This window comes from Myodes glareolus, chromosome 22, assembly GCF_982192425.1.
Source record: "Myodes glareolus chromosome 22, mMyoGla1.1, whole genome shotgun sequence".
Classification (NCBI taxonomy): domain Eukaryota; kingdom Metazoa; phylum Chordata; class Mammalia; order Rodentia; family Cricetidae; genus Myodes; species Myodes glareolus.
Genome location: NC_142047.1, coordinates 41,399,307 through 41,410,370, shown reverse-complemented (window position 1 = coordinate 41,410,370; position 11,064 = coordinate 41,399,307). Strand labels below are relative to the sequence as shown.

The 11,064-nt window shown below is 43.4% G+C and overlaps 1 pseudogene; it reads right to left on the bottom strand.

Annotated features, from left to right (window-relative positions):
- Positions 1-5,543: 5,543 nt before the first annotated feature.
- LOC146890160 (EKC/KEOPS complex subunit Lage3 pseudogene) lies at positions 5,544-10,911 on the bottom strand (annotated as a pseudogene).
- Positions 10,912-11,064: the final 153 nt, after the last annotated feature.

The following is an 11,064-nucleotide window of genomic DNA, read 5'->3' as shown; positions in this document are numbered from 1 at the left end:
TGTCTTAAGGGTTTTTCTATAATATTTTGAGATCAATGACATTCATATTTAAAGATCTGTTTTATTTTTATTTGTGTGTATTATGTGAGTGTGCCTGAGGGCTTGTGGACAATGAGCACAACTGTCCACAGAGGCCAGAAGAGGGCCTTCAATCACCCAGAGCTGGAGGTACAGGTGGTTGTGAGCCACGAAAAGTGGGTGCTGGAAACCAAACTCAGGTTCTCACGGGAGCAGAAAGTGCTCTTTAGCTACTAAAGGATCTCTCCAGCCCTAATGATCACACTCATTTGAAGAAAATATTTGGACCTCATGACTGTTGGGATACAATTGTAAGTCTTATTATTTATGGCGAATAATTTCAACACTCTGTGTGTGTGTGTGTGTGTGTGTGTGTGTGTGTGTGTGTGTGTGTGAATTGTAGGAGTAGCTAAATAATAGTCTCACGAATGTGAAGCAAGCATTCTCCCCTTGAACTACATTCTCCATTCCTCATTTTGGCAAAAAATTAATTTTCATTTAGGTGTATATGCACACAAGTGTGCATGCCTATGGAGACTAGAGGATGAAGTCACAACTCCTGGAGTCACAGGCATCTGGTTGTAAAATCCCTGATGTAGGTACTCACAATTGAACTCCATTTGGGCCCTCTGCTGATCCATCTCCCTAGTTCCACCCCATCCCCAATTTAAATTCTTGATGTGCATCAGAGCATGTTGATGGTGTTATGACTATCATCCCAATATTCTGGAGACTGAGGCTGAGGGTCAGAAATCTAAGGTCATCCTTAGCTACATATGAGTTTGAGGCCCTCTTGGGAAACAAAGGAATCTTTAGGTGCATGTCTTCCCACTGTGGGTGCAATTCAAGGAGATTTCAATAGTGCACCGTCTTGTGGCAAATGGCAGAAAAACATACAAAGCTAGGTGCCCAGAAAATCTGCAGCCCTAACTTAGTGCTGGATGCTTTGAATCAATTTTAACAGTAAACCCACTTCACTGGTACCAGTGGTACAGGCATCAGGTTGATATACTCAGGGCTCTCTGGAGGAACAGAACCTAAAAGATGAGTCTAGATAGATAAAGGGGATTTATTAGAATGGTTTACAGGCTGTGGTCCAACTAATCCAACAATGGCTGCCTAACAACAACAGGACCAAGAATCGAGTAGTTGTTCAGTCCACGAGACTGGATGTCTCAGCTGGTCTTCAGTGTATGCCAGATTTCTGAAGAAACCAGCTATAATGTCAGTGACAGAATGAATTTACTAGTTAGAGTGAAGGCAAGCAGGCAAAGAAAGCAAGCTTTCTGCTTCCATGTCCTTTATCTAGGCTGCCAGCAGAAGTGTGGCCAGATAAATGTGGTTCATCCCACCTCAAAGATCTAGTTAAAAGTGTATCTTTCCAGCCAGGAGGTGGTGGTGCAAACCTTTAATCCCAGCACTCAGGAAGCAGAAGCAGGTGGATCTCTGAGTTCCAGGTCTGCCTGGTCTACAGAGTAATTTCAGGAAGCCAGGGCTACACAGAGAAACCCTGTCTCAAAAAACAAAAACAAACAAAAAGCTGCATCTTCACATGTCAAATGATTTAGTTAAGAAAAGTTTCCCTCACAGGTACACCCAGCCACTTGAGTTTAATTCCAGCTGTAGTCAAGTTGACAACCAAGGATTGGCATCACACAGGCCAAAGGAGATTCTCCTGGGAGACCATCTGAAGAGATTCAGTAAAAAGTGGTGACCATGTGTAGGTAAGGTGACACAGCCTGAGCTGACCCTGAAGGGATGCTTCATATTAAATGACCATGGAATCATCTGTCCCTGATACTTACATGATGGAAGGAGAGAACTGATCTGGGATGGTAGGATCAACTCGGTTCCTCATCCTCTGGCTTGCTTTGAAATCACACAGATCTACCTGCTTTTGCCTGCTCTGTGCTGGTTAAAGGCATGTACCACCATGTCCTACTGAGGCAGTCTGAAGTTTTTCTTTATGTACTATATTCATGATATCCTTGTATCATCTATATTACTAATTTTCATTCCCACATGATCTGGTTAATGAACATAATATTTTTTGAGATGCTGAACTGAATCCAGGGAATTGTACATGTTGAGTGGGCACTCTTACCATAAGCTACGTGCTGAGTCCCTCACACGTGAACCCTTAGAACTATCTGCATATCTCATGGAGATCCCTGAGATCTACCAATAGCTAGCTGTACTTGGCACACTCTGATACAACACCAGTTCATAATATTTAAAGCAACTAGAAGAATAGAGATGGCCTCTGAGTGAAGGGCTGAGATGCTGGTTTTCACTGCCCACAATGTACCCATATTATGCATAAACAGGAGACTGTCGCACCCATCAATTATTTTAGCTAAGTAAATGTCACAACAGTTAAAGAAATTCAGACAATTGCACCTATATATTGAAATCAGTCAATGTAAACTTTATAGTCAGTGGTAGGAAAATGGTAAACCAAGTTAAATGAATTATCAGTATCTACACTGTATATACATAAAACACATGCATTTTCTTAGGCAGTACTAAAAATAAATTACCATTGCTGATAAATGATCACAGAATAACAGGTGAGGCTAAACATTCATAAAGAAGAAAGAACCTCACTTTTGCTAGGCTCTGAAGCTCAGGTGCATCAGACTCACCCGAGGGCTTGGGTCAGACAGATTGCTGGGCCCCATTTCAGATCTAACTCAGCAAGACTGGGCTATTGCCCAAGATGATGCGCCTCTAGCTGGCTTCCTGCTCACTGACTAGCTGCTGGAAGGAGGGCCATACTGGTCTACATACACCACACAGACATAAACTATACATTACAGCATTCTTATATAAAGGAATAAGATACACAGGAAGGGAAATGGTTCTACATAGTTCTCAATATACTCAACAGTTAGTCAAAGGTTTACTATGGTTTGTTAGAGTGGAGTCATTTCCCTGCACTACATGTCAAAGTCTTAAGCATCCTTTAGAAAACAGTCATTCCACACTTGCTCCAGGTTACTTTAAAAAGCCATCATCTAACACAGCAAGTCAACTATCTAAAATAAGAACGGATGCAGTGCTCTGAAGAGTTAAGATGTATTCTTGGCTTTCTTTGGGATGGTTAAAGTGCACAATGGGGTATTAAGAACATTGCATAAAAGTTTGCCATCTTCAGTCTTCAGGCCACCGACAATCACAAAAACACTTCCATGGGGAACACATTTCAAAGTTTAAGTTATGGCTGTCCTTAATTTGTGGCTGATGGCCCTTTCTTCAAGTGCCACCACTTGGTAAGGTGCTAGATCAGAAACAGAATGGACAAAAACCAGGACACTCAATCCAACTGTATCTGACACTGAAGAAATTACCTTAGCTCTCCCAGGACTCTTTGACTTCTTCATAACTTTTTTCTGACACTATGTTTTCCAAGGCCAATTAACTAGAGTTCTGATAGAAAAGAAGTATAATAAACTACTTTGCCACGTTTAATGAAAAAAAAAAGAGAAATCAACATTATCCCCAGGTCTTACAAAACCTGTTTTAATGACTGCTCTTCACCCAGCTAATTAGGACCAGAGACGATGCTATAAGTAGTGTGCCTTCGTAATATTTAATGCACACACTTGTGTGCACGGAACCTCTCTCTCTCTCTCTCTCTCTCTCTCTCTCTCTCTCTCTCTCTCTCACACACACACACACACACACACACACACACACAAATTTTTATTATTGTTCAGGTATGACCCAGCTACTAATTTGCTGGGATGAGAAAACTGGAAAATAAGCCAGAACAGCATTCACTCACTCTCCAAGCAATTCTGCCAAAGCACTTTGTTTGTTATTTTCAAGTCAAAGGAACTGACAAAGTTTTCTTCTGTCGCGATCAAGAAGTGGAGAGAAGAATGGCCAAATGGAAAAGGTACAGGTTGGGACCTGTTGAAATCAGTTATTCCTATTTTTTGGAAACAGTGGAAGGTGGGATTATAGGAAGGGTGCACTGGCATGGTAAAAAGGCACTTTTCCATAAACATTTAATCTATACATAAAATACAAATGTAAAAATTGTCTGAAAGAGCAATAAAAACAAGATTTCATTAACATACAAGGCTTAGGATGGCATGAAAACAGAGAGTTTAAAAGTAATTCGGGCGCTGGGACAATTGACCAACGATACTATAGAGAGTCAGTCTCCTGCATAGTGAATGCCACCGTCACAGCTAAGCACGAGTGACAAAGGTAGGCAGAGGGGAAAGCTCTCAGTATGTGATGGATGAGTGCTCATCCTCTCGCTAGTGTGTACACCCACGTTCTGCTTCTCTCCCTTTCGGTGGTGCTGGGCATCAAATTCAGGTCCTTGCACAAGGTATGCGGACTCTCTATCCCTAAGCCACACCCCCAGGTCTGAGCTACTTCTCTAACACAGCTGCTGAATCACAGTTTTTCTTTGTCATTGAGCCCCTCCACATAACCAAAAGCACGCAGATATAAAATGAACATCTCGCTTAGAAATGAAGCTACGCTCGTGATTCAGAGTAAAATGATGAGGCCTCCCCATAACTTTTAACTAATTTCAGCCAGTTGAAAATCAGGACACAGGGATAAAAGAAAATTTTACTAGAAAAATTCTCAGTCTAGCCCCTGAAAATATGTGCAACTATGCTGAATTTAAGAAGTAGTTGGTCATTTTATTGTGGTTCTTATTTGCTGACAGATTCCATTTTCCCCAAACAAACATTTACAACAGCTTAAAAAGACCAAAGGGGCCCAGGTAAGGTGTTTCATACCTCCAGGCCCAGAACTTGGGCAGCATAGTGCAACCTCATTGAAAAATCAAAAGCAAACATTCAAAAAGGTCAAAAGGAACTATTTCCATTCTGAAGGGACATATGTACAATTTATTCTGTTTTTTTTTTCTGGGTAGATTAGCCAAAATTCTGATGGACAATAAATCTACGATAATGAAATCCTAAACTATAACTCACAATATTATACGAAGGTTGGGGGCAAGGAAGGATGGGAAAGTGGGAGGGAGGGAGAGAGGCCTCTCATTAATACAGTTTCTATAATAAACACAACTCTTTAAACACTTGTTCTAAGGAGATGGGATAGACAGACCTACATTGGCTAAATAACAGATAATATGTTAGAATCAGAAAAGCCCACAGCAAATATTAGGAACTAATTATCTAAGTCAAGCAGTGGTAGTGCACACACACATTTAATCCCAACACTCAGAAGGCAGAGGCAGGCAGATCTCTGTGAGTTCAAGGTCAGTTTGATCTACAGAGTGAGTTCCAGGACAGCCAGGGCTGCACAGAGAAATGCTGCCTTGAAAAAAAAAAAAAATTCTGTGAGTTGCTGAAAGCAAGAGCTGAATGTAACAAAGGAATAAAATGTAGTTCACAGTTTATTTAGGTCCTTCTGCCAGATATAAATTTAATATACTCTGATTCTCAAGGTCTTTGCTGGCTCAGGTTAGTTATAAGTAACAGGAACTGAGAAGCTGCATTCTTAGCACGAGTATCAACCACTGAGACACATAATTTTTGTAACCAAATCATATATTCAGAACATTGTACTTAACACAGACCTTTAGGGGCAAGGAAAGTTTAACAATGTAAGAAAACAAATAAACCTCCATCATTATTGAACAGGACTATGGTAGCACAGCACAGCCCTTGTACAAATAACCACAGAAGTGATGAGACTAAAAATAGGGGTTTCTGCCTCCATCCACTCAGACCACTACAGTTCAGGCGATGTTCTGTTCTACACTCCGACAGCATAAGACAGAAACTGGTCCCAGTGACTCGGCATTGCCAATCAGAGTAAGTTTCTAGTACAGAACAAACAGAGGTCACCACACAAGCCAGACCTCTTGCTGCCACTTCATCCACGGTGCGGCCGCAACAAACATTCTGATTTCATCTTGCAATAAAGAGATTTCCTGAGTCTCCGACATGATCTCAAAAAGTAATCCAGAAAACTCAGAAGTCAATGTGGTTTTAAACTCTGACTTCCGTCTTTCCTAAGTAGCCTAGCAGGTCTGCTTCCTCTGGTGCTCCAGATAACACTGCGCGTTTTTTTGTTTTTTTGTTTGTTTTTTTTTTTTTTTTTTTAGAAGCACAGCTTTATTTTCTTCAGCAGCAAACATTAAAGCACCAGACTAAACAAGTGGCCTCTAAGGACCTGAAGACCAAGGCAGGCTAAAAATATTAGGCCCCGCATTTAAGTAGCAGTTACTATTTCTGGAATCTCTTGCTTGTACTGCTTAGGAGAGACCGGACATAAGGTCAAACCTGAGCGCCTTCTCTCAGCCAGGCTTAACGAGAAACTGGGGGCCCAAAGCGCTGTATGGTGTTCACCACTAGGGAAAGCTGGTCCAGAAAGTTCATGATGGAAATGCGGAGGAGGCGAGAGTCTTCCGAGATCCAGTGTGCTTCCAGCACGCAGCCGCTCACTTTAAGCTCTTTCCCCAACAGTCCTCGGTGCGGTTCAGCATCAGGAGCTAGGGACCCACAGGCGATTTCTGCCTCCAAAGAGGTCGGGAAAGGCACTGTAAGGGTGAATCTGTGATGTCGGATCCCCGGCCTTTGGGTTAAAGGCATGGTGTTTTTGCTCGAACCGAAGACTTCCGGTGCTCGTGCAACAGGGTGAGCTCCGCTGGGAATAACTGCCACTGTGCCTGCATCGCCGGGACAGCAGCGGCTAGTCAGTGAATCCGCGCCATGTTCAGTGTGGCTTAACCCTCTACGTGCTCCCTGCGTGTCTACCGCTGCTCCACTTTCCAGCCCATCCTCCACCACCGCTGCAACCCAGAGCCCGCCTTATCCTCCGGAAGCTCCGCCCTCGCTCCCCCATTGCGCGTTTTAAAGCTGTAGCACTGAATTGTGTGGCTGACCCTTCTCAGAACCTGAACCATGTTGGGTGATTTTTCCCTGTAGGGCATGGGGGAGAATCGAGAAAAATACTTTGGTTTAGAGAATCTATAAGGTAGTTCTGGCTATTAAAAGATGGGAAAACGTTATTAAAATTACAAACATGACATCTTTAGTATCTTTATAAATGAAAGGCATAGGATACAGAACGCCAATTAATAAGAACAACAATAATAAAATATTAAATATGTAGTGAACAGAGGCAGAGTGGCTCATTCTCGTCAAACACCATTTGACACACTGCCTCAGTAAGTTTCCCTGTTCTTTAGCACCTTGCTGAGTGAAGAAGCAGCAAACACGCTGTAGTTGCCTTTAGCTCACTAGTAACATCAAGGAACTGCCTGATGGAATGGCTACAGATAAGCAGGCCATTTATTTCAAAAGGTACTTAAATACTCAATAAACACATAACAAACCCAAAAACTATTGCTTTTTAAAATTCAATACATGCCCTTTTATGTGAAATTTCATGCAGGACTGGGTTGTGATCCCTCTGCTGGACCTGATTCTCTAGGATCACAGGGTTAAGGGTGGACTATATATAGTCAGGCACCATGGCTCACGCCTGTAATCCCGACATGCTGGAGGCTGAGACAGGAGATTGCCAGGAGTTCCAGGCCAGCCTGGTTAAAAAAGTGGAATCCTGTCTCAAAACAAACAGGACAGATTACAAACATACCTGATGTTCTTTAGTAATTAGAGTATTCATCTAACGAATGTGAGTTGATTAATCAATTAGTACTTCTTTTTCCCTTTTCTGTTTAATTGAGACAAGAGTTTCTCTGTGTAGTCCTGGCTGTCCCAGAACTCACCAGGCTGGCCTCAGACTCTGGACTGGCATTAAGGGCATATGCCACCACTGTCTGACAATGGCTCACAAAAATCTGAAGGACCCCAACTTCATTGGGGTCACAGTTAAAACTGTGGTTTTAACTTTAACCACAGTTATAATGCTCTGCAAAGGTTTTCAGATAGCAAGCTTCATTAAAGGCCGGGATGCTGAGCAAAGACACCTGAGCAAAGACAGCCTTATCTGGCTGTGAGACAGGAGATTTATGGATTGGTCATAGGAACAAAGAAAGAGAAGATTGCGAGGCCTGAGTCACGTAGAAAGCGAGGCTCGTCACGAGTTAGGGGCTGTGCGATCAGACATCTAGTCGCCAGCCAAGCTAGGAAGGAATGAGTCACTTGTCCTCTCCCCAAATCTACAGTTCGTGAGGTGGTCCACAGATATTGTTTCTGTCCAGTTGCTCCAATTACTATAGTCTTTCTATTCTTTAGCTTTCCCAATGGTTGTCATAGCACAGAGTGCTCAGCCCCTATGTTCATTAGAAAATCCATAAGGGTCCCCTCCATAGTCAGGGTTACCCTAGGCGCAGGGGAGGGTGTCTGAGCCCAGTCCCCTCCAATCATCTTCTTCTAGGGCCAGTACCTTAGAGTCCCTTCCTTTCTTCTTTGCAATAAGCACATCGTCCTTTGTCCAAGGGGTGCCTGTCCATGTTCATCTTTGATCTTCTGTTGCCCAGGTTCCCTATCTGTCTAGTTCCTATCTTTCCTTTCTCTCCTACCACTGCGGCCAAAATTCCCTTTTGTCTATGATCCCTCCAGTCCTCTTTCTTCTGCCTCCATCTCTCTCTCTCTTTCTCAGTTTTTCGCTTATGAAACATTTTCTCTGCCTCCTTAATTAAATCCTGTAACTCTTTTTAACCATAATATCTGATGCTGACTGTCCTATAAAGGCCATAGGTACCATTGACCTCCTTCTGCCAAGACAACCTCTGAGGGTCAATGGGGAGTATAATGCCTGTAAGCCTCCTTTAAATGCTCAAGAAACATAGATGGCAGAGCCCTGCGGTGATGGACTGTCAGCTGCTCCCCACCTGCTTTAAGTTATACATGGGGACCTAGATAAGGCCCATCTGTTTATATATTTTTTTTAACCAAAATTTTTCCTTGCTTTTAGACAACATAGCAAAAATTTCTCTTGCTTTTAGACAACATAAAAACTCTTACCAAAGTCTTTCTTGTGGTTTTTCTCAGTGGGGATATATGGCTATGTTTTAAACTAGAACAGCATACAAGAACAGCATATAAAATCCTATACCAGTGTGAAACATTTGAGATCAGCGATAGGCTCTTTTTTTAAAAAAAAATAAAACATTAACCAATGATAATTTTTAAACAAGAACAGCACATACCAGTACGAAACATTTGAGACCAGCAATATTTTTTTAACATTAACCGACAATAATTTGTAACCAGCCCCTATAAATGATGACAGATATTTATAATAGTTATAACCCATAGGATCTGAAAGAGCTCTTTAAGGCTGAGAGCCAAACTTGGGGTGAGGATACACATTTCAAGGCTGTCAAGGCCTGTGCCATAAAGACCTTGTCCCTCCTCATTTGAGCTGGCATATAGCACACCAATAAAAGACATACAGCACTTCCACCTAGACACAGCATGCCAAGAATATCTCTGTTCCCACCCATTCCTAAGGAAGGAAAAGGCAAAATAGAGTAAGAGATAAGAGGTTGAAGGTCATCTTTTTTTTTTTTATTTCTCTTGTCAGTCTTGCTGGCACCCAAATGTATGTCAGCATTCCTAGAAAAACATAAACAAAACTCTCCTCCCAAATTAATATTTAAGAGTATTAAAAATCTCAGGGTAAAAATTTAGCACAATCAGTACTGGAAGTAGGCTGGTTTTGAACTTAGAGACCTGCATGTCTCTGTTTCAAAGAGCAAATCTTGTTTGCCTGTGCCTTAGAATTAAACCATTTTAAATCTGGCACAGATGAGATTATTGCTCCAAAAATATGGGAAAACCGTTTTCCTGTTCCCAGCCTGGAATCCTAAGATGACACAGTCACTGGGAATCGAACTTACAACCTCTGGAAGAGAAGGCAGTGCTCTTAACCTCTGAGCCATTTCTTCAGCTCTGCTATTCAGATGAAAAAAAAAGCCTCTAAGTCTAGCATTGTTTATCTTATCTTATCCGTTGCCTGAGGATAAGTCCGCCTCTGTTACCTAGGATACGGGTAACCAGCAGCAGACGGCGGCGGCTTCGACAGCTCTGCCTCTGAGGCACGGCCCACTGTGGTGCGCTCAAACAAAGGCATGGCCCCGCCCGGGCCTTGCTCGTTTCCGCCGGCGATCTGTGCACCCTGAATGAGCCCGCCCATGTTGCTATGGAAACGCGGCTTTCCGCACAGCCCGTGCTCAGGTGCAGAAAAGGTCCTCCGAAAACCGCAACCCTGCCAGAAGGCCGGGACACATAGCCTCTGATGTCAGTCGCTTTAGCCCGCCCAAGCCGCCACAGCGACCTGGCTTTCTGTAGACGCCTCTGCGGACTCCAGCAAATTCCCGCCAGCATCTGGTTAGCATGGCCACGCCTCCCGGACGAGCCAGCACTCTCCGGTGCTGTTCTGCACCTCCCTCCCGAGCAGCCGGGACCATAGGCGTGCGCCACCGCGCCTGGCCCAACTCCGTGTCAGTTAGCCACTGCAACGGTTGCCCAGTATTTCAAACATACATATGAGAGCCAGGCATAGAGCTCTCCCATCAAAATTAGGCGAGAATCACCTCAAAAACTCTGTGGCTCTTTAAGAACAGGGAAGGCAGTTGTCAGAGGGGACGGAAGCCGCGGTTTCCCGTACCCCATCGTCCTCATAGTCCCGCCTTCAGTTACCTCATTTTTTTCTGCTGTTTTTTTCAAATTCCTCCTGCACTGAACTTAAGGGATTTTTCTTCCCCGTTGCTTTTTGTACCTTCTTCCAGATACCTTAACTCTGATGCTCTAAACAAACAGACAAACCATATGCTGCACAATAGAACAGACTGACAATCAAACACACTGCTCAAACGGAGGCTATTACAAAGAGGCTCCGGACACCTCGGCCCCCCAAACAAACCTCGTACCTCGGACAAAAGTCCGACTCTGGTCGTGGGTTCAGACAAACGAACCTCATACCTCGGACAAAAGTCCAACTCTGGTCGTGGGTTCAGACAAATGAGCCCGAAAATTCGAGCTCCCAAATTCCCGCGGAACGTCTCCCGGGGTGCGGGGGGGAAAGTCTGAGCTCATCAGCTCCTCTCCAAGGCCCGCCAAATACAAATCGACC